The sequence below is a fragment of the Thamnophis elegans genome, chromosome 12 (assembly GCF_009769535.1).
Source record: "Thamnophis elegans isolate rThaEle1 chromosome 12, rThaEle1.pri, whole genome shotgun sequence".
Taxonomy (NCBI): Eukaryota; Metazoa; Chordata; class Lepidosauria; order Squamata; family Colubridae; genus Thamnophis; species Thamnophis elegans.
This window is the reverse complement of record NC_045552.1, coordinates 41,771,257-41,792,880: the sequence shown is the minus strand read 5'-3', so window position 1 is coordinate 41,792,880 and position 21,624 is coordinate 41,771,257.

Genomic DNA, 21,624 nt, shown 5'->3' with positions numbered 1-21,624 from the left:
GGTGGTGGAAAGGACCACATGGGTTTTTTGAGTCCTGGGCAAAATCTTGCTGGGTGATGATGTAATGAAGGGGCTTTGGGCAATTCCTATTATGACTTAAATGGCTTTGTGCTGATTTGGAATTGAGTGAGGGCTAATCCTATCACCCTGAAGCTGAAGGTCTTTTGTGTTGTATGTAAGCTGGCTCCGCCTTTGTTTTGTAGATAGGTTGGCACCAAAGTATCTGTTGGCGGGGAGAGGCAGGGAGCTGAGGCTCAGAGTTTATGTCTTTAGAAACATGTTTCTCTTTTAGGGAAAATATAATATTCTGCCTTTATAATATTTCCTAGAATATTTCATTTTCCTAGGAGAGGAAAACTAACTTTTCTGGGTGCTAACTTCTGCGAGAAAACAATCTCTCAGATAAGAACAAGGAGACTATGAACAATAAAAAAAAACATATTTATTTAAGATGCAATTGTATATAAGCTTTTGCAAAAGGGAGAACAAATAATCAGTGGAATGACTTGCCTCCAGAAGTTGTGGGTGCTCCATCACTGGAGATTTTCAAGAAGAGATTGGACCACCATTTGTCTGGGAAGGCCTAAGGTCTCCTGCTTGAACAGGGGATTGAATTAGAAGACCTTCAATGTTCCTTCCAACTCTGTTATTTTGTAATTCTGATACCAAATGATCTTGGCAAACCTTCCAGGAGACAATGGGGCAATGTTGTAGGAATGCAACAGCACTCTTTGGGGACACAATGGTTTGTAGAAACAATTTTGTGGCTTAAGAAAGTCTCAGGCCAGGTCTGCTGCATTTTGGCTCTTCACAGAGATTTTCCTTTGAGTTTTTGAATTCATTCAAAAAAGCAGTAGAGGATTTTTAAATTTTATTTTTGAGTGTGTGTGTGTGTGTGTGTGTGTGTGTGTGTGAGAGAGAGAGAGAGAGAGAGAGAGAGAGAGAGAGAGAATGAGAGAGAGGGGAGGAGAGAGATAATAATAACAATAATAAGAGTTGTAGTCGGGTCCTTAAGAGACTCCCATATGCAATGGTCTTTTCCCTTTGAATTATTATCTAATACCAACATTAATTAGATTGGCTGTATGGAGGAGAGGGCAATATTTTGTTTTAAAGATCATGGAGGGATATTCTGCCTTAAAAAAAAAACAAGAGATTTTTCTCAACTGATAATATTATTTAAAATGTCCCCAATGTTTGCAAGCAGAAATGTCTCTGCCAAAAAGAGAAGTTTTTTTAAAAGATCATTAGAAAGAAATATTCCACTAACTCTTTTATTCTAACCTTCCTCATTTAACACTATATTAAAAACTCTTGAAGTCTCAATAGGAATGCTATTTTATAGTGTAGGACTCAGGGATGGGTTGCTGCTGGTTTTACTACCAGTTTGCAAACTGCACGCACTTGTGCTGTTCAATGTAAATTGTTCTGTGCGCATGCGCAGTCACTAAAATCCAAAATGGTGGTGGCCCAGCGGCAGTGAGGGAACTGGTTCAGGGGCGTGGCAGGCCTGGGTCACTGCTGGTTCTGCGACCCAGGCCTGAATTACTGGTTTAGCTGAACCGTGCCGAACCAGCAGCAAACCACTTCTGGTAGTACTGAATTCTCAACATGAATCAAATCAACCTTTATTATGGTCAAAGATTAGCATAAGGAGGGTCGGATGCAAGGAATTTATAAATAAATACATAACTGAAGTTACTTATTCTCAACATGTTCTCTTACAAGTTTTCTAAAAGGAGTCTTCTTCATCTTTGTCCTGGTATGAGAAAAAGGAAACTTGCACAAAAGCGTATTTCTCCTTACAGATTTATGAGTCTCTGGATAAATGAATGGTTCCATTTTAATTTAATTTAATTTCTATTTTATTTTGTTTCCTATTTTTGCCCATCTTAATGGCTGGGAAAAGGGTCAAGTCATTCTAGAACTAGTCGGCATAAATGTAGATTTAGATTGGTTCTATCAACATGCAGTTTAGAAAAAAATGATTATGTGCCTGTTGTGGCCCGCCAGCAGCCAGTGGAGCTGGTGACACCCTTGGACAGTAAGGAGGTTGGGGAGGAACATGGGCCAGTCCTGAAGTCTGGGGAAGGCTCTGATGAGGACTCTGCATTGGAGGCAGAGATGGGGCCAGGGTTATCAGCTATCTTCGGAGTTGGAGATAAGTGGGACTGAAGAACAGCTGGAGCCTATTCCTGATGTGCGCATGTGCAGAGCTGTCAGAAGGGAACAATTAAGGAACAGAGGTTGACTTGGGGGTAAAGGCACAAGGGGATGCTGAATGGCTCCTCCCATAGGAAATAAATAGGAACAAAAGGGGAGTAATGTTTGTAGTAGACAATTAGTTCATTAGTGTGAAGATTTGCTTATCTGAGAGACCCCTTGCAAGTATTTCCTTGTACAGTTTTGTGTCTGGAAGATATCAGCGTGGCAACTATCCAAGGACTTGTAAGATCTGTAGTTGCAATTCACCTTTGAAAGACTGTTTGCCAGGACTTTGCTGGATGTGAATGCTAGGAATTCACATTAGCCAAATAAAAAGGGTTTTTTTGGGGGGAGGAGACAAGGAGTCTGTTTCATGATTTGGTGAAGCCTAGTTCAGAACAGTGCCATCAAATTGTTTTTGACTCCTACAAACCACATACATAGATTTTATCCATTATGATCTATCCCTAAACTCTTCTTTCAAATCTCCCAATGAGAGCATTCATCATCACTGTAATTATTTTTTTTTTAAAGAAACTATCTCACAATGTACAGTTTCCTGGGGATTTCAGACGTTGTTTTAATTTTAGTGTTGCTGAAGTAGGCACAATTTCAGGAATCATTCCATTCAGCTTGAAGACCTGTTCTACTTGGGAAAATAATCCCCACTTTAAGTCACTTGTTGAGGTTCATAAAGCAATTTTTTCTACTGTTATTTCTGACTCCTTCCTGAAAGAGTTCAGAATCTCAGTGAAGAAGCAACAGCTTCCTTAGCAGATGGAAATATAAACCCTGTGTTCTTGACTCCATTGTGCTCACTAGCATCTTGTTTAATGGGCTATAGAGGTAGATTACAGTTTTGTGCTGTTTTGGCTACTGAGCCAAGAGGCCGGCTCTTCAATAGAGCTTTGCTGGAGTTCAGGCATTAACCTTCTCATCAGGAAGCAACAATTTAGTTGTTCAGACCAGTCTTGGCAGGCTTTCACAATTGGCCTTTCAGAACAAGCAGCAGCAGAAACAAATGAAGGGAATTAAAGATTTAACATTTTCCCTGTGATAATTAAATGGACCTAACCCAAGGATAGTTCTGCATTAAACGATTCAGCGAAATCCAGCAATGCAAAGAAAAGTTGGCCCTGATGCTATCTGATTGGTGATTATGAAATTATATAATAGAGGATATCCTAGGAAGAGTTGTGTTTTTAAAGTCTTGAGAAGGTATTTAACATTCTGCAAACATTTATGCATCCTATATAGACCGTGAAGCCAGCTGCTTGCCTTTCCATTGCACAGATGGACAACCTTAGCAATTGATTGATTTTAATGGGCAATTATTCTAACTGAGTAAAGTATCTCTGCAGATAGCAGCACCCTTCACTGCTATTTAGTTTATGATGGTTTTGTGTTTGGTTTTTTTTTAAGAGCAACTACTACACGTGTACATAAGGTGACCAGATGTCCCGATTTTGGCGGGATAGTCACGATTTCTCACAATTTGTCCCCTGTCCCGCCACATTCTTAAAAAGTCCCAATTTTTTTTTAAAAAATTATCTTTACCAATGTAAAAAGGCTGCAAGGCTGTGGCAGATAGGGGCCGCCAGCGGGTCTTACTGATTTTCTAGGATACATACAAGTTGCCTACTACGTCCTCCATATTCGAGGAGAGACACTCGCTCCCGCACAGCACGATCACGCCACAGGTTTTCAAAGCCACACTCTTGATTGGCTCGCAAACGTCATGAGAGACGGCTTCTGAAGGAGGACAAAAAGCACTGTAGCTTTGCCTAAAGAATAGCCGTCTCTGTAGGAACGAGAATGTCACTCATCCCAATCCGTTGAGACAAATATTTAATCTCTCAGTTCGATGCTTTCGGAAAGCAGAAAGCCTAGATATTCAAGGGAAGACTTATCCTACTCGTGATAGCATCGGGATTCTGCACTATAATTCACAACATTGCTATGCAGTAGTAAATTGAAAAGATATAATATGGAAAAACCGACGTCATTAAGCTGTAAGTCCTGAACTAATATATTAAGGAGTAAGACTTACTGAATTGCACATGGTTTTCTTGCCGCCTCGCTTAGAACTACCCGTCAGAAATGAAACAGTCTTGCGGCCCCCAGCGGCCCCTTTACTCATGGGGTGCAACAGCCCACACTTCGACTCGCTGTTTCTTTCCAGGTGGCTGGAGAGCTGCTTGTGACAAGGCACGCCGCCTCAAGCTACCTGTAGCGGCGCTTCTCTCCCCCGCCTGCCTTCCTGCTGGCACCGAGGCTCCAGGCTTCTTCACCGGGCAAGCCCTCCACAGGGCAAGAGGGTGTGACCTGGCAAGGCGGAGTCAGGGGGGCAGACAAACTCCATGCCCACCTCTTTCTTCCAGCAGCACCGAGAGTCGCTGGTGGCAAAGAGCTCGGCAGCATCGCCCGGCTGGAGGGGAGGGCGTAGGGTGCGGGAGACCAGCCTCCAGGAAGCTTGCATCTCTGGACGGCCCTGTAAGCCCCACACACCCCCTCCAGCTCGCTCCGTCCCATCTACCAGAACTTCTCCCATGTGCAGTAGATCTCTGTAGATCTGCCTCTGAGGATCCTTCCTTCCTTCCTTTCTCTGTCTCCTCCTCCTTCTCATCTTGTTCCTTCCTTTCCTTCCCTCTTTCCTTCTTATTCCTAACACCTTCCTTCTTTCCTTCATTTCTTGCCTCCTTTCCTATCTCCATCCCTTTCTCGGTCTCCTTCTCCTCCCTTCCTTACTTTGTCAGGAGGAGACGAGTGGATGGCGAAAGGATGACAGGCTGCAGGTGGCCAGGGACCCCTCCCCTTCGGACACAAGATGAGAGACCATGAGGAGAGCCCAGGACGAGGGGAGGGCGAGAGGTTGACAGAGCCACAAGCGGTGGTGGTTGTCCCAGGCAGGGACATGGTGGAGGTGGTGTGGGTAAAAGGGAAGTGGCGGGGGCTGTGGGGCCAGCGGGGATCGGGCAATGGAGGTGGCCAAACTCCTCTTTCTTCCAGCAGCGCCGAGAGTCGCTGGTGGCAAAGAGCTTGGCGGCGTCGCCCTGCTGAAGGGGCGGGCGTGGGGTGCGGGAGACCAGCCTCTGGGAAGCTCGCCTCTCCAGACAGCCCTGTAAGGCTCACACCCTGTCTCCAGCTTGCTCCGTCCCATCTGCCAGAACTTCTCCCATACAGTATGCACAACTCTGCAGAGCATAATTGGATCCTACAGTAAATACATTCCGTAGTATCAATGCATTTTCCAACCTGGCAGAATGGAGACTACAGCGCCTAGAATTCCTAAACAACAGATTTAAATGCCTGAGTGAGAATTTGGGGAATTGAAGTCTCAGTACAGAGGTGCAGAAGGAGGCTAGAAGACAACAGGAGCCTCACTGAATTTAATAATACTTGTTGCTGAATCAAGCAGACATGCTTCTGCTGATTAAACTATTCCAGTGTTTTCCCTATAATTCCTTTTACAAGATATAATCTTCCTTGAGTCTAGCTCAGTTCCTGGAAAAACCATAAACAAATTAAAAAACTACCAGGTTATTTTTGAAACTGTTGTTTTTCCCATTTAGCTTTCAATTTATAGGGATGTAACCTGGCTGTTTTTGCCTGCTCTCAAAAAGATGAGCAGGGTTGAACCTAGCTAATAATTGGAGGGGAACCCACCTGGGAATCTCAGTGCTGTATATTTAATAGGAAAATATTAAAAATTGTCCAAAAGCAACAATGACAATTTCCATACTACTGCTAAGAAAATTACGACACATCAATAAAATTATAGGAGCTGAGTTTAACTCAAGAGAGACTTTTCTAAAGGTAGACAGTTATATAACAATTCCACAATTCTGAAAGAACAAGCTTGTTCTATATGAAATTTAATGCTACAGCAGAATGAAGTAACACTGAAGATAAGTGCAAGTAGTCCTCAATGCACGACCACAATTGAGCCCAAAATTTATGTTGTTAAGTGAGAAATTTATTGAGTTTTGCCCCATTTTACAATTTTTCTTGCCACATTTGTTAAGTGAATCATTGCAGTTAAATTAGTAACATGGTTGTTGAGTGAATCTGCTTTCCCCATTCTTTGCTTGTCAGAGGGCTGCGAATGGGAATCACATGACTCCGGAAAACTGCAACTGTCATAAATCTGTGTCAGTTTCCAAGCATCCGAATGTAAATCTCGTGACCATGGGGATGCTGCAATGGTCATAAGTGTGAAAAACAGTAGAAGTCCTTTTTCTGTGCCCTTGTAACTTTGAACTGTCACTAAATGAGCTGTTGTATATTGAGGACTGCCTATATTACATTTAATTTTTAAAAAATAGCCAATAATTTATATCCTTGAATAAGACTGCATTTAATTCATATAATTATATTTTATGACTATTTACAGGAAGGTTCTTGGAGTGGGGCTGAAAAGTCCCGATATTTTTTTTAAAAAAATTAATCAAACCCCCCCCCCCCCCACTCCCCGGTCAATGGTGTCCCTCTTTACCAATGTTAAAATCTGGTCACCTTACATGTACAGTCAGAGGAAATTTTGAAAAGGAGAATTAAGTATGGGGTTTCAAGAAAGTGGAGATGGATAAAATTTGTGAACTGAAAGTCTCACTTGGCAACCAAACCTTTGGGCACAATTGTGGTTGTAAATCGAAGACTACCTATATAGCTGTAGATATAATAAAAGAGTTTGCTTCCTCCAGTGGCTAAACAGATATGTAACCAGGATACACTGTTGTACCCTAACAATTAATATTCAGAAAAAAACGTATTAAAATGCAGTGGGAAGTAGCTCAAAACTGAAAGAAAATAGTTTAAATATGTCACAGAAACGCAAAATATTTTGCATTGGTTTTTTTTTAAAAAAAAATAGCAGATGAATATGGAAGTGATCCAGAATGAATATAAGGGAGCATATCTGACAATGAATAAGTTTCTCCCATCCCTTATTTCTTATCTCTACTATGGAGCTTCAAGACAGCTTGCAAACCTAAATTAAAACCCATTCAAAATGCAATCCAAATAAAACCAAACTGAAATCCACCCAACCACATAATCCAGTCAAAGAAATAGCTGTGGCAGTAAGATAGCAATGTGTAAAGGAGACTAAAAAGGAAGTGACAGAATACTGATGAAAATAAGGTGGATTTTGACTTCATGCCCCAGATTAAAAAAATTGACATCTCCTCTCTTCAAGTTCCTGGTAATTTCAAAGATATGGCAATTGTAAAAATTCCATTAAATGCAGTTGGGTTTACTGCTGGATAGACTTATATGGTTAAAAGATATCCTTAGGAGCATGGGTCATTTCCTAATACATATTCATTAAGGAAACTTTAAACAATGGCCCAAAAGTGTGTTTTGGTAAATTAAACACAGTTGCCAGATTAACAATCTCTTCCCATTTAAAGAGTCTCTATTGATACACATAAAGCACACAGAATCAAAGCATTTAAATAATTTCCTTGGGGAAGAGCAAAAAACCATGATGAATTGTAATGATTTTTTGCTGGGGAAAATTAGTAATTCAATTCAAAATATAAAACAAAGAGCAAAATGCAAATTAAAGGATATCTCCAAATAAGTGTTAGTGATGCAGATTATTTTTGTCTCCAACTTTTGATTTCATTATTCTCTTAAAGGTAAAGTTTCCCTTCACCCATGTGTGCTAGTCGTTCCCGACTCTAGGAGGTGGTGCTCATCTCTGTTTTAAAGCTGAAGAGCCAGCGCTATCCAAAGACGTCTCCGTGGTCATGTGACCGGCATGACTAAATGCTGAAGGCACATGAAGGTAACGCTGTTACCTTCCCACCAAAGGTGGTTCCTATTTTTCTACTTGCATTTTTATGTGTTTTCGAACTGCTAGGTTGGCAGAAGCTGGGACAAGTATGGGAGCTCACTCTGGATTGTGGAGCTGACCAGCAACAGGGAGCCACAGCAGAGGGATGAAAGAGCCACATGTGGCTCCAGAGCCATGGGTTGCATTAGGTGATCATAGCTGAGAGTAATCTAGTTCTGAATGCTATAGGATATCCATGTTTTGATGGATAAGTGCTTGATCAATGGTAAGCTACAACAAAGAAGGTTACATAGCCAAAATCACTGCATGGATTTTCTTTTTCCCTTAATAACAAAGATTATTACATAGGACATCATCTATACTTTAGTATGGTGCACAAGGTTATTAAAAGCAGACCCAATTCACTCTGTTTCATCGGAAAACAGGATACTGCTAATTAGTGCAACTGATTTTCAGGGAGTATCCATTCACACTGAGTAGTACAGACCAAATCTTTTCATCCAGCCAAAAAGAAAAACCTCACTGTTAATTATAAGCAAGGCTACGATTTTTAACTTTCTCTTTCTGTTTTCAGTTTTGTAGAATTAAAAGGAATAAAAAAGGGGCCAGGGATCCTACTTAGAGTGTACAGCCTTATACTAGCAGTATTTCCAAGTCTGCAAAGATGAACAGCCACACAGAGTCATTTCAAAAAGAGATGGGTGGCAAAAAAAAATAACAAATAAAATATAAAGGTAAAGGTTCCCCTCACACATATGTGCTAGTTGTTCCCAACACTAGGGCGAGGTGCTCATCTCCACTCAAAGCCAAAGAGCCAGTGCTATCCAAAGACATCTCCATGGTCATGTGACCAGAATGACTCAATGCCGAAGGTGCATAGAACACTGTTACTTTCCCACCAAAGGTAGTCCCTATTTTTCTACTTGCATTTTTACATGCTTTCGAACTGCTAGGTTGGCAGAAGGTGGGACAAGTAACAGGAACTCACTCCATTATGTGGCACTATGGATTCAAACTGCTGAACTACCGACCTTTCTGATCGACAAGCTCAGTGTCTTAGCCACTGAGCCACCACATCCATTAAAATATATACTGTATTTTTGGAGTATAAGACGCACCAAGGTTTTGAAGAGGCAAATTAAAAAAAGGTTTTTGCACTCTGCAAACCTGCCAAAACAGCCTGTTTAAAAAAAAAGGCCATGAATAGCCTTTAGGGGGCTTGTAGAGTGCTCCTGGAGGATGGGGGCAAAATTGAGGAAAAAACGGCCCCTTTCTGCTCATTTCTGCCCTCCCCAGCCCCCAGGAGCACTCTGAAAGCCTCCTAAAAACTATGTGTGGCCATTTTGGTGAAGGGGGCAGGGTTTTGGGAGGCAAAAAATGCTGTATTCAGTGTATAAGATGCACCAGATTTTCAGCCTCTCTTTTGAGGGAAAAGGGTGCATTTTATACTCTGAAAAATATGGTAAGTAAGCATATTTTTGGGGGGTTGTCAGCTAGGAAATATCAGGGAGACACCTTAAGTTCCAATTAAACTGATTTATTGTTCATGCCTTTGCACAGGAATCTAGTCAACTGACAATCAGTACTATTTTGGTACTAGATAAAGATTAATGAAATTCAAGAGCTGTTGGATTTAGACAACTTGTGAGAATGTAGCAATTCCAGGCTGGTTCCTCTTTTGACTCCACCCCTCAGACTTTGCCACTCCTTTTCTTACAACACTCCTTCCACCATTATCATCCATGTTTAGTACCAAACACCAACCAAAAGGCATATGTTTTCTATAGGGAGCCCTTTTAGTTATTTGAAGTAGAATGTCCCAGCGGAGCATAAATGGGTAATAGAGCACATTTCTGGCGTGCAGGAGATATCAGGTACTGTATGTGGCACTTTTAAGGAGGGGTAGAGATCAGATGTAGACTAGGGCAGAGGAAATGGCCTTGACAGACAGGAGGAAGTACCACTACCAAGAGCCAAGGTGGCGCAGTGGTTAAATGCAGCACTGCAGGCTACTGCTAGATCAGCAGGTCAGCGGTTCAAATCTCACCGGCTCAGGGTTGACTCAGCCTTCCATCCTTCCGAGGTGGGTAAAATGAGGACCCAGATTGTTGGGGGCAATATGCTGACTCTCTGTAAACCGCTTAGAGAGGCCTGAAAGGCCTATGAAGCGGTATATAAGTCTACTGCTATTGCTATTGCTACTACCAAGGGAATAGTCATATAAAAAGGGCCAGGCCAAGAATATAATATTAGGAAACATCTTGGATAATTTCATCCTTAGTTCACATGAAGATAAAAGGAAGAAGGGGAAGAAGTACATTCACACTTGCAAGCTTCTGTTACTACAGCTTCAAAATAAAAATAGTGCTGACCTACATGAGAATTAAGAAGTGAAAAACTTGCATTTTACACCTGCAGATACTCCAATTAAAACCACGAAACTTCCCTTTGTTTACAGCACCCCCACCAGACCATGGACAAATATAGAACCTATTTTAAAATGATTAAATAAATATTAAGAATTTTTAAAAAAACAATTTTGTATCATTTCTGTGTTGTTTTTAGTGTTATTGCAAGAGGAAGATGTGATGGAAAATGCAACTGGAAAGAAAGCGAGGGGGGGGGAATCTCAGTAATTGCATGGTGACTTCCCATAGTGGAGGCTGCACATTCCAGAGATAGGTCCCCAAAAAGAGATTGTGTGGTCTTAAATTGGTTGGAAGTTTCGAATAGCCATACCCTATCACCGTGATGTTGAACCTATGGCATGCATGCCAGAGCTGGCACACAGAGCCTCCCTGTGGGCATGTGCACCATCACCAACTACTCTTCTGGTTTCCAGCCTACCAGCTGACCTGCGTGCATGCGGGAGCCCTGTAAACTCAAAGACCAGCTGGCCGGTGAGCATGCGCACGCTGGCCACTTGGTCTTCAGGTTTCCAGTGTTTTAGCATGCACAAAGACCAGCTGGCAGACGTGCACATGTATACCGGAAACCAGAAGACCAGGTGGCCAGGGCACTCTTGCACATTGGCCAGCTGGTCTTCGAGTTTATGTGGCTCCAGTGTGTGCAAAGACCAGTTGGTTGGCACATGCATGTGATGTGCACCAGAAGACCATGCGTGCACCAGCCTGCTGAACTTCAGGTTTCTGGGGCTCTGGTGCATGCACGTGTTACAGTTACGAGGGACAAAAGCATCATGAAATGTCACGTGACGGCAACGTGATGCTTCGTGTTTGACACCCATGAGAGAGAGAACAATCAAATTATGCTTCTAAACTACAACTATAGCTTCAGTAACTTTTGAAAATGGACATCCATCCTAATTAAATAAAAGCAGCATGAAACTTTGACTAGTATAATGAAGAAAAATCAGCAGAAGGATGCTAAATAATACAAATTAAAGTAGAAGAGTATTAGACCAAAAGAAAGACTTCAAATCATATAAAACATTTCAAATAGAAGTCACTATTGTACAATAAAGAATGTTTAACGGCAGCAGAATACATATAATCAAGTTTTGTATCGACATATTCAATAAGGAGATTATCAATTTCCTGGAAATATTACGTATTGTGGGACAAATTTTGTAAATTTGGAAGAGAGTCTTTTTTGCCAGTAAGTAAGAAAAAACAAGTAAAATTGGAAAAATAAGAGCAACCTGGAAAAATAAGAGCAAAGCTTCTGAGATTTAAGCTGCAAGAAACAGCGCTCTCTCTCTCTCTCTCTCTCTTTCTCTCTCTCTCTCTCTCTCTCTCTCTCTCTCTCCCCCCCCCCCCCCCATGTCTGCCTGCCTGCCTGCCTGCCTATGCCTGTGTGTGCAACAAAGGTGAACACTTGAAATGGGCACATTCTGAATTTGAGTACTAAAAATATAATCCAATTGTGAGAAAGCCAATTAAGAAATATGTGTTCAGAGAAATTAGTAAGGTTTTGATCAATCAATATCATGTCAATTTTAATTTGCAAGTGTAAAATAACTTATAATAAGACTCCAGGATAGAGAAATTTGGTAGTCATATTGGTAGCTAAGTAGATCAATCAGATCACAGTTTCTATATCTCTAGAGATGCAGAAGCTAAAGAAACAAAAATAAGTTCTGGATGATTGGCAGCTTCTCAAGGCCTCTCAAGGTTTCCATCTGTTCTGCCAAACCAGACAGTCCTATCTTTGAATTCTTGTATCAGGGAAAAAAACCCATCAGAACTTTTCTTCTTTTCAACGCTTTTAACTTTTATCTAAAATCCCAGTAACTTTTACCTGAACTTTGAAATCCCTTAAAAACGTTGATTCTACCCTGATTCTACCCTGATTCAATCTAAGTTGAATCTAAGCATTTTTAAAGCTTTTTTTTGTTTGTTTAAGAACTAACAAAGATTGGTATTTCTTTCTCTTTTTTTTCAGTTTGAATTAATATGTCTCTTACTATTGATTGGATTCTGATTTACCTTTGATTGTTTTAATTAATTGCATTGCAGTTTTTGTTTTTGTCCAAAAAAAATTAAAGTCATTGTCATACATTACAAAAGGTTTCTTTAAATGTTATATGTTCATTTCTCTGCATCCCTGAACTTAAAATACACTCCATTTAATAGAAACATATGCATTGCCATTGTTCTGCCACAGTATTTGAAATCTTTCTTTTTATAGAGTCAACCAATTTTGTATGGAAAGTCCTTGCAAGGGGCTTCATTTATCTATTTCTGAACTTCATATGCCATTCAATTCCAAAAAGCTCTGAGCAACTTTCGAGGTGTTTCACTGACAATATAGCAGTACATCAAGTGCCTGAGAAAAGTGTATTGCTGTTTTTTCATTTAGATTTTTTTTTCCTATAAGGTCTGAAAGAACTGTGGAAATAACTACTTTTATGGTTGATTTGCTGCACATAAATCACCCCTGAGTTTTTAACACCAATCTGAAAAATACTAAGGATTTAAGGTTTGTGCATTCGGAGCATAGGGATAGACTGAACAGTAAGTAGCTCATCCATATTGTAAAAGCAAGAAGCAGTTAAAAAAAAAGAAAAGAAAAAGAGGCACAAATAAGTTGTAGGTAGCTGGATTTCATTTAAATATAAGCAAAATAGCTTCCTGTTTTACAATGGAGACTGGATTCTCCATCTCTGGGTGTTTTATAAGAAGAAATTGGGCAGCTACCTCTCCTGTATTGTTCAAAACAACCATAAAAATAGTTATTTCCACAGTTATTTCAGACTTCATACAAAAAAATTCTGAATTCAAAAACAGCCATACACTTTTCAGATGCTTAATGTACTGCTATATTGTCATTTTTCTACACATGTCAGAGAGTTAGATGAGGTGATCCATGTGGTTTCTTCCAACACTTCAATTTTATGGTTGTGTAAATGGAAAACTGAACCAGGCAAGACTAACAGCAATCTGGCATGAAACATCTTGAAGAGAATATTGGTCTATCTATCCTAGGTTGGACAATATTGGAGATTTCACTCTCTCTTGGCTTGTTCCTGAAGAAGCAAGTAGTATTGCTTAGAACTCACAGAATTCTGAATGGGAAATGGGACGGCAACAGATGTGGTGAGACTTGATATTTACAATACAATACAATTGCAGAGTTGGAAGGGACCTTGGAGGTCTTCTAGTTCAACCCCCTGCCTAGGCAGGAAACCCTATACCATTTCAGACAAATGGCTATCCAACATCTTCTTAAAGACTTCCAGTGTAGGGGCATTCATAACTTCTGGAGGCAAGCTGTTCCATTGATTAATTGTTCCAACTGTCAGGAAATTTCTCCTCAATTATAAGTTGCTTCTCTCCTTAATTAGTTTCCACCCATTGCTTCTTGTTCTACCCACAGGTGCCTTGGAAAATAGTTTGACACCCTCTTCTTTGTGGCAACCCCTGAGATATTGGAACACTGCTATTATGTCTCCCCTAGTCCTTTTTTCTATTAAACTAAACATATCCAGTTCCTGCAACTGTTCCTCATATGTTTTAGTCTCCAGTCCCCTAATCATCTTTGTTGTTCTTCTCTGCACTCTTTCTAGAGTCTCTTTTCTACATCGTGGTGACCAAAACTGAATGCAATATCCCAAGTGTGGCCTTACCAAGGCCTTATAAAGTGGTATTAACACTTCACGTGATCTTGATTCTATCCCACTGTTTATGCAGCCTAGAACTGTGTTGGCTTTTTTGGCAGCTGCTGCACACTGCTGGCTCATAATTAAATGGTTGTCCATTAGACTCCAAGATCCCTTTCACAGTTACTACTGTTGAGCAAGGTACCACCTATACTGTACCTGTACATTTCGTTTTTGTTGCCTAAATGTAGAACCTTACTCTTTTCACCATTGAATTTCATTTTATTAGATAGTGCCCAATGTTCAAGTTTGTCAAGATCTTTCTGTATCTTTAGCCTATCTTTTGGAGTGTTGGTTATTCCTGCCAGCTTGGTGTCATCTGCATTTTTCATACAACTGCCATTTAAAAACAAAGCTATAGCAGTGGCAAAAAAGTTGTTTTGACAAAGTACTGGGAAAAATTGCAATGTTTCAGCACTGTAGCCTTGGTGCCTTCCAGATTTCAGATGCAATTAAAGTTTCTATTACCTTCTTCATGTTTGATATATTCCTATATCAGTCATTAATTATTGTGTCATTGAGAATTATGTAGTCTGACATTAGGAGGATCCTGAAACAGAAAACCTACCTTAGGCTGAATGTCTATGGAGATTCTAAGTCATCCAGATTACAGTTGTCCCAAAGGTGCTTTTTTTCAAGAGGCAACTGGACTTTCTTGTTTTTCTTTGAAGACATTTTGCTTCTCATCCTAGAAGCTTCTTCAACTCTGACTGGATGGTGGGGAATGGAAAGATTTATATTCCTTGCAGACAGCAGGACATTTGCATCCTCTTAGAGGGTCGTTGAGGCCACTTGGAGGTTCATCTGTGTCCTCAGGGTCACCCGAGTAGTGCAAATCGGTGTGGAGCCTTCTTGGAACTGTTGAAAGGATTGTGTTGTAGACTAGAGATAGATGATGTCATATCCCTTCCCCTCTGTTGAGAGAGGGCTGTTCAATTTTGACATAGGTGGCCTCTTTAACCCCTCTTTCAAACATCAGTCCTCTCTGTCCAAAACATGATCTTTGCTGTCTTCAAAAGAGGGGCCTTTGTCTTTCAAATGCAGATGGACTGCTGAATCTTGTCCTTATGGGTTTGTTCTATGTTGTGCCATCTGTTTATGAATCACAGTACCTCAACGACTCTCTAAAAAGAATGACCAGCTGTCTGTGAGGAATATAAATCCTTCCATTCCCCACCATCCAGTCAGAGCCAAAGAAGTTTCTTGGATGAGAAACAAAATGTCTTCATAGAAAAACAAGAAAGTCCAGTTGCCTTCTGAAAAAAACACCTTTGGGACAACCATAACCTTGATGACTGAGAATCTCTACAGACTTTTAGCCATACAATTTGGGATGAAAACTTTTGGAATGGTGTGGGAGTAGGAATGGATTTCCAGATAAAAATTGCACACTACAGGAATCATTTGCACTACTCAGGTGACCCTGAGGACACAGATAAACCTCCAAGTAGCGTCAACAACCCTCTAAAAGGATGCAAATGACCAGCTGTATGCAAGGAATATAAAACTTTCCATTCCCCACCATCCAGTCAGAGCCAAAGAAGCAAAACATCTTCATAGAAAAACAAGAAAGTCCAGTTGCCTCTTGAAAAAGCACCTTTGGGACTACCTCAGGCTGGTACTATAAGTGCATTGAATCTAGTAACTGCTGTAAAAACCTGAAAAAGCAACTGAGCTAATCTACCTTTAGATACAAATTATATCTACTCCACCAAATGCCACATTTAATTCTTTCTGAGGACATGTTTAATTGAAGATTAAACTAAGCCTTAAGTGAAATGAATGGGTTACACTCTACAGTTAGACTTTTGAGCAGAAGGGGGTAATGAGTATCTCTCAAACTATCATTGAACTGTAATTCTCTTCACTCCCATCATTGGTCATGCTGATGAGAGGTTGTAGAAATTGGACAACAATTTGTCCAATGTATTTTCTAACTCACATTCTAGATGTGGGTTGTTGGGGTTTTTTTTGTTTTTTTTTAGATAAGCTCAGTGAATTCAATGAGGTTTCTAGGAAAACATGCTTGGATTATATGGATATCCCCACTGATGCCAATGAGACCTTGAGAGCTCCAATTTTTTATCTCCATTATGGCCTGTGATTGCAAATTCCCTCAGCTGTCAAAAAGCTTCAAGACCAATCAGTCAAGATATTCCAGTATATTTGGGCTCAATACTATATCCCAGAGTTCAAATCAATATTTTGTACAGTGAGAATACAAACCCATTAACAATTCATCAAATGTTGAAATTAGTTTAATTGAAAAAAAAACCCTGCTCTTTAGCTAATTATAGAGATAGAATGCCATGATAGCATGGTATGCTATTGTATATGCTGATGGGATTTATTAGTATTGTTTCACACTGGATTCTTTTTTTCCTAACCATAACCAAACTGGAAGGATAGTGTTACCTTTTTCCTGGCTGACTAAACAAAAACTGTGAATAATGCTGGGGGAAAAATTGCAGAGGTTTGTATACCCATAACATAGAAATAATACAAGGTAAACAAACCACTTCCAACTATACTTCTTTATTTTGCAGATTGTTTAAAAAAACAAAACTAATAAATCATTAGCCAATTTTTGGCAATGACTGGCTCTTTTGCAATCCACGGTGGAAAACAAATCTCAAAGGTTGTGAATTGCAAAGTCACCCATTAATTGAAGCAAAAAAAGGCAGATTACTATTGGTTATCAACCTCCCTAACATTTGACCCTAAAGGTCACAAGCTAGATAATGCATTCTTATAATTAGACATTTTTAAAGGGAGTGTCTGTAACAAGTACAAAAGAGAGCATTAAAGATGACTAAAAGAATATAGATAAATAAAACAGGATTTTGCTTAAAGGTCATGCAGGTTGCAGCTTTCTAATACAATTATTTCGAATGTTTCCTGGCTTCCAAACAAATATTTTAATGAGTGGAAGAAGGCTGCACTAAATGAGAAAACTGAACTTAAAATGGAAAACTAAGTATTTGTCTTTATGACTTCATGCTTCAAGACTTCCTTCTGCAACCAGTATCAGCATGACCAACATCCAAGGTGTAGCTATGTATAGTCCCACACTTCCAAGATATTCTGGCATGACAGCTGGCTCAGTAGGCACTGTGTTTCTTTGCAAATACAGCAATTTGGAACAGCCATCTGACAGAAAGCAGGTTGCCTTCCTCCTTGCTGTCTTTTAGGAGAATGTAGAAGACCAATCAATTGGGGATGGATTCCTCTTAATGTGGTAAAGGTAAAGGTAAAGTTTTCCCTCGCAGATATGTGCTAGTTGTTCCCGGCTCTAGGGGGCAATGTTCATCTCCATTTCTAAGCCAAAGAGCCAGCGCTGTTTGGAGATATCTCCATGGTCATGTGGCCTGTATGACTAAACATCAAAGATGCACGGAGCACTGTTACCTTCCCACCAAAGGTGGTCCCTATTTTTCTACTTGCATTTTTACTGTGCTTTGGCAGAAACTGGGACAAGTAATGGGAGCTCACTCTATCACATGGTGCTAAGGATTTGAACCACCGAACTTCCAACTTTTCTGATCGACAAGCTCAGTGTCTTAGCCACTGAGCCACCTCATCCCTTTCTTAATACGATATATGGCACCATATCCCAAAGGTGCTTTTTCAAAAGGCAACTGAACTTTATTATTTTCCTTGAAGGAGTTTTGCTTCTCATCCTGGAATCTTCTTCAGTTCTGGTGGAAGCTTCTTAGATGAGAAGCGAAAGTTCTCCAAGGAAAAATATAGAAAGTCCAGTTGCCTTTTGAAAAAGCACCTTTGGGGCAACCATGACCTGGATGACTGAGACTCTTCATAGACATATATGGTGCCATATTTTTATGCTATTTTGATTGTCCTTGTTTTAGACCTTTATCCAACTGTCGATGTTTTAACTTGTCATATTCTAGGTAAGGTGCCAGGAATCATTTGATTGCAATAGGGTAGAGGTTAGTTTGATGAATAAATAATCAATCACTCTTGAGGAACAGAACACGTCACTCAAGATCCAGGCAGCTCCCACTTGGATATAGATAGATGAGAGAGAAGGACATTAGAGAATTTTTGGCAGAGAAAATTCAAGAGGTTAGTGTTTGTTTGTTTGTTTGTTTGTTTGTTTGTTTGTTTATAACATTTATAAAACTATCTTTATTGGCCAAGTGTGATTGGACTAACAAGGAATTTGTCTCCAGTGCATAAGCTCTCCATATACATACAAACAACAAAGTGGTAAGTCATAGATCATAAATCATAAGATTCAAACAACAAGTGATAAATCATAAAAGACCAATAGAAGAAGAACGGTAGTAGGAAAGATGAGAAGATGAGAAGGATAATAATAATACAGCCTACTACATGGGTAAATATCTTTAGGCACAGTGCTATAGGAATTAGGTAGGAATAAGGTGTTTAGCAGAGTGATGGCATGGGGCGGGGGGAGCTCTCTTTGCTTCTAGTTGTTTTGGCATGCAGTGCCCTATAACAGGGTCCTGAGGGGAGCAGTTGAAACAGTTTATATCCAGGATGTGAGGGACAGATATTTTCTCAGCCCTCTTTCTGGCTTATACAGCATACAAGTCCTCAATGGAAGGCAGGCTGGTTGCAGTTGTTTTTTCTACAGTCCTAATTATCCATTGAAGTCTGTACCTGTCCACCCATCTTATAAAAGAACTAAAAATAAACAAAATGTTCTAATTTTAGCTTGATTTTATCTATTTCATCTTTCTTCAGAATAAGTTTGCCTAGTGTGTATTTTTTTTAAAAAAAACTCTGATTTTGGTACCTGCTGTGGCACTGTTAACAATATTCTGTTTGATTTTGCATAATTAGCAATAGCAATAGCAGTAGACTTATATACCGCTTCATAGGGCTTTCAGCCCTCTCTAAGCGGTTTACAGAGTCAGCATATTGCCCCCAACAATCCGGGTCCTCATTTCACCCACCTCGGAAGGATGGAAGGCTGAGTCAACCTTGAGCCGGTGAGATTAGAACCGCTGAACTGCAGATAACAGTCAGCTGAAGTGGCCTGCAGTACTGCACCCTAACCACTGCACCACCTCGGCTCCTTATCCTTATAATTATCTGTATTTCATCTTTTTTTAAAAAAAAATTGAATTTTCCTATGCTGTTAGCTGTAATGAAATTTAAGTTTCCTAATTTTCAGGTGGTTACAGAAAACTTGTGGGGTGGATCTTTGTTGTAGCAAGAATTCTTATTAAGGATCAGATTCCATTTCACTCTCATCATTTGAGGAAGAACAGTTTTTATTCTTATCAAAACAGGTGAATGGAATGTTTGCTCTAAACGTAAAAATAATAATACTTTACTGAATAAAGTGCCTATAGACATCTCACTGAATCAATCTATGAGAATACAGCTCATCTGCCTGATATCCACATTGTACATCGGACATTAATACAATTGAGCGGGTGCAGAGGTACTTCACGATAAGAGTACTCCACTCCTCTACTCACAACAGAATTCCTTATGCCACCAGACTTGAAATTTTGGGCCTGGACAATCTGGAACTGTGCTGCCTACAGTATGATCTAAGCACAATACACAAAATTGTCTGCTACAACATCCTACCTGTCAATGACTTCTTCAGCTTCATACCCTCAATAATACATGGGCAAACAATAGATACAAACTCAAAGTAAACCATTCCAAACTTGATTGCAGAAAATACAACTTCAGCAACAGAGTGGTCAATGCCTGGAATGCTCTACCTGACTTCGTTGTTACAGCCTCAAACCCTCACAGCTTCAACCTTAAACTGTCTACCGTGGACCTCACCCCATTCCTAAGAGGTCCGTAAAGGGGGCGTGCATAAGCGCACCAGTGTGTCTACCATCCCTGACTTATTGTCCCCATTTATTTGTATTCATTTCTTTCGTTCATATCCATGTTTATAGTTATACCTGCTATCTTGTACATGTTTGATAAACTAATAAATACAAATACAAATCAGAAACTGCTTATAGCAGGTGATCATGGTCTGATATCTAAAATTAATCAAGAATGGGCAAAGAGCAGTTCCTAAGGTAGCAAATGCCACCATTCAGATGTTGTTGCTGAAATGACACTCAAATGGCACTGAATCAGAGACAGGCTGCAATTCTGCACAAACTGGTTTCTGTTGACTTAAGTCAATATATAAAAGGGCAGAAAAACATTATTAGGAACATCTTCAGGAATATAGATGAGCCTATAATTCATCGCCTACTTCAATCTCTTCCCCAAACACGCATTAAATTCTAATAGCTTCATCATTATTATAACATTTATGATCATATATTATTAGGGAAGCAACTATATTTAGGTTTTTGCTTTGGAAAACACTCATTACATTAAAATATGTGCATCAAGAGTTACTGGACACTCAAGAGAACTGCAACAGTTCATATTTATAGCAGAGTTTAAATATCACACTATGATTTACTTTGCTCATTAGTTTAGGTGGACACGTCTGTCTTTTTGTAATAATGGATGGCATCGCACAGGAACTGATTGATTTCAGTTTCTCGTGGTTTATTAGAATAGAAAACAGATGAGCAATATACCTTGGTGATCCACCAATATGTTTTCAGCTATTTAAGCTATATTAAATGATCTTAGCTGTGCATTCTGCTTAAGAACACAAGAAACTTCTTTCCAAATCAGGCAAAATGGTAAAACCAAATCTTCAAGCTCTTCCTAAGACTTGAGTGCCAATCTAAGTACCAATCTTTTTAGAGTGGATCATATTTTTAATCACTGCTAGCGTTCACGTATAAAGTAGGTTTCACAAAGTTATAAATTGTGGCAATGTCAGGCCTGCAGCCATCTTTTCTTTTGGAGCTTTGGCCTGCCACATTTTCTATTATTCTACTATGCATTTTCTATTGTGGGAAAATGGGAGGGGGGATTGTAAGCAGTTAGATGCTATATAGCCATAACAAAATTATTTCTAGAAAACCAAGGTCATCCTTTGTCTTTGCATCTCTGCACCTGACCAGAACTGGATGGGTGGAACTGCCAGCATGGCAGTGGAAGATTGGATCATATGATGGACTTGTGGGTGTGAGGACAAGATCTTGAACTTTCAACTGGGTGGGGAAAACCTGGAAACTTTCAGATTCAGATTTTCCCAGATGTACCAACATGGCTCTCTTAATAAATTGGGACTTTGAGCAATACTTCACCTTGGACTCTGATTTATTTTTGGATGCTATTTGGAACCTTGACAGGTAGAGTAAATCAAATGAATGCTGCCTTGTTTTATTGTTCCAAAGTAAGCATGTAAAGAATCAATCTCCATTTTTTTCTCTCTTTATTTGGATTATCGCATTATCATTTGAAGTTAATAAAGGTTGTCAGTCAATAACATTGTTCTACAGGAGAGCTGGTATCTGTCAATCCTAAAATTAAAAGTTAGTATTTATAAAAGTTAAAAACTATAAAATAGCCAGCATCTTGGGAGCTAATCAAATGTTGCAAGAGTTTAATTTTTCCATTA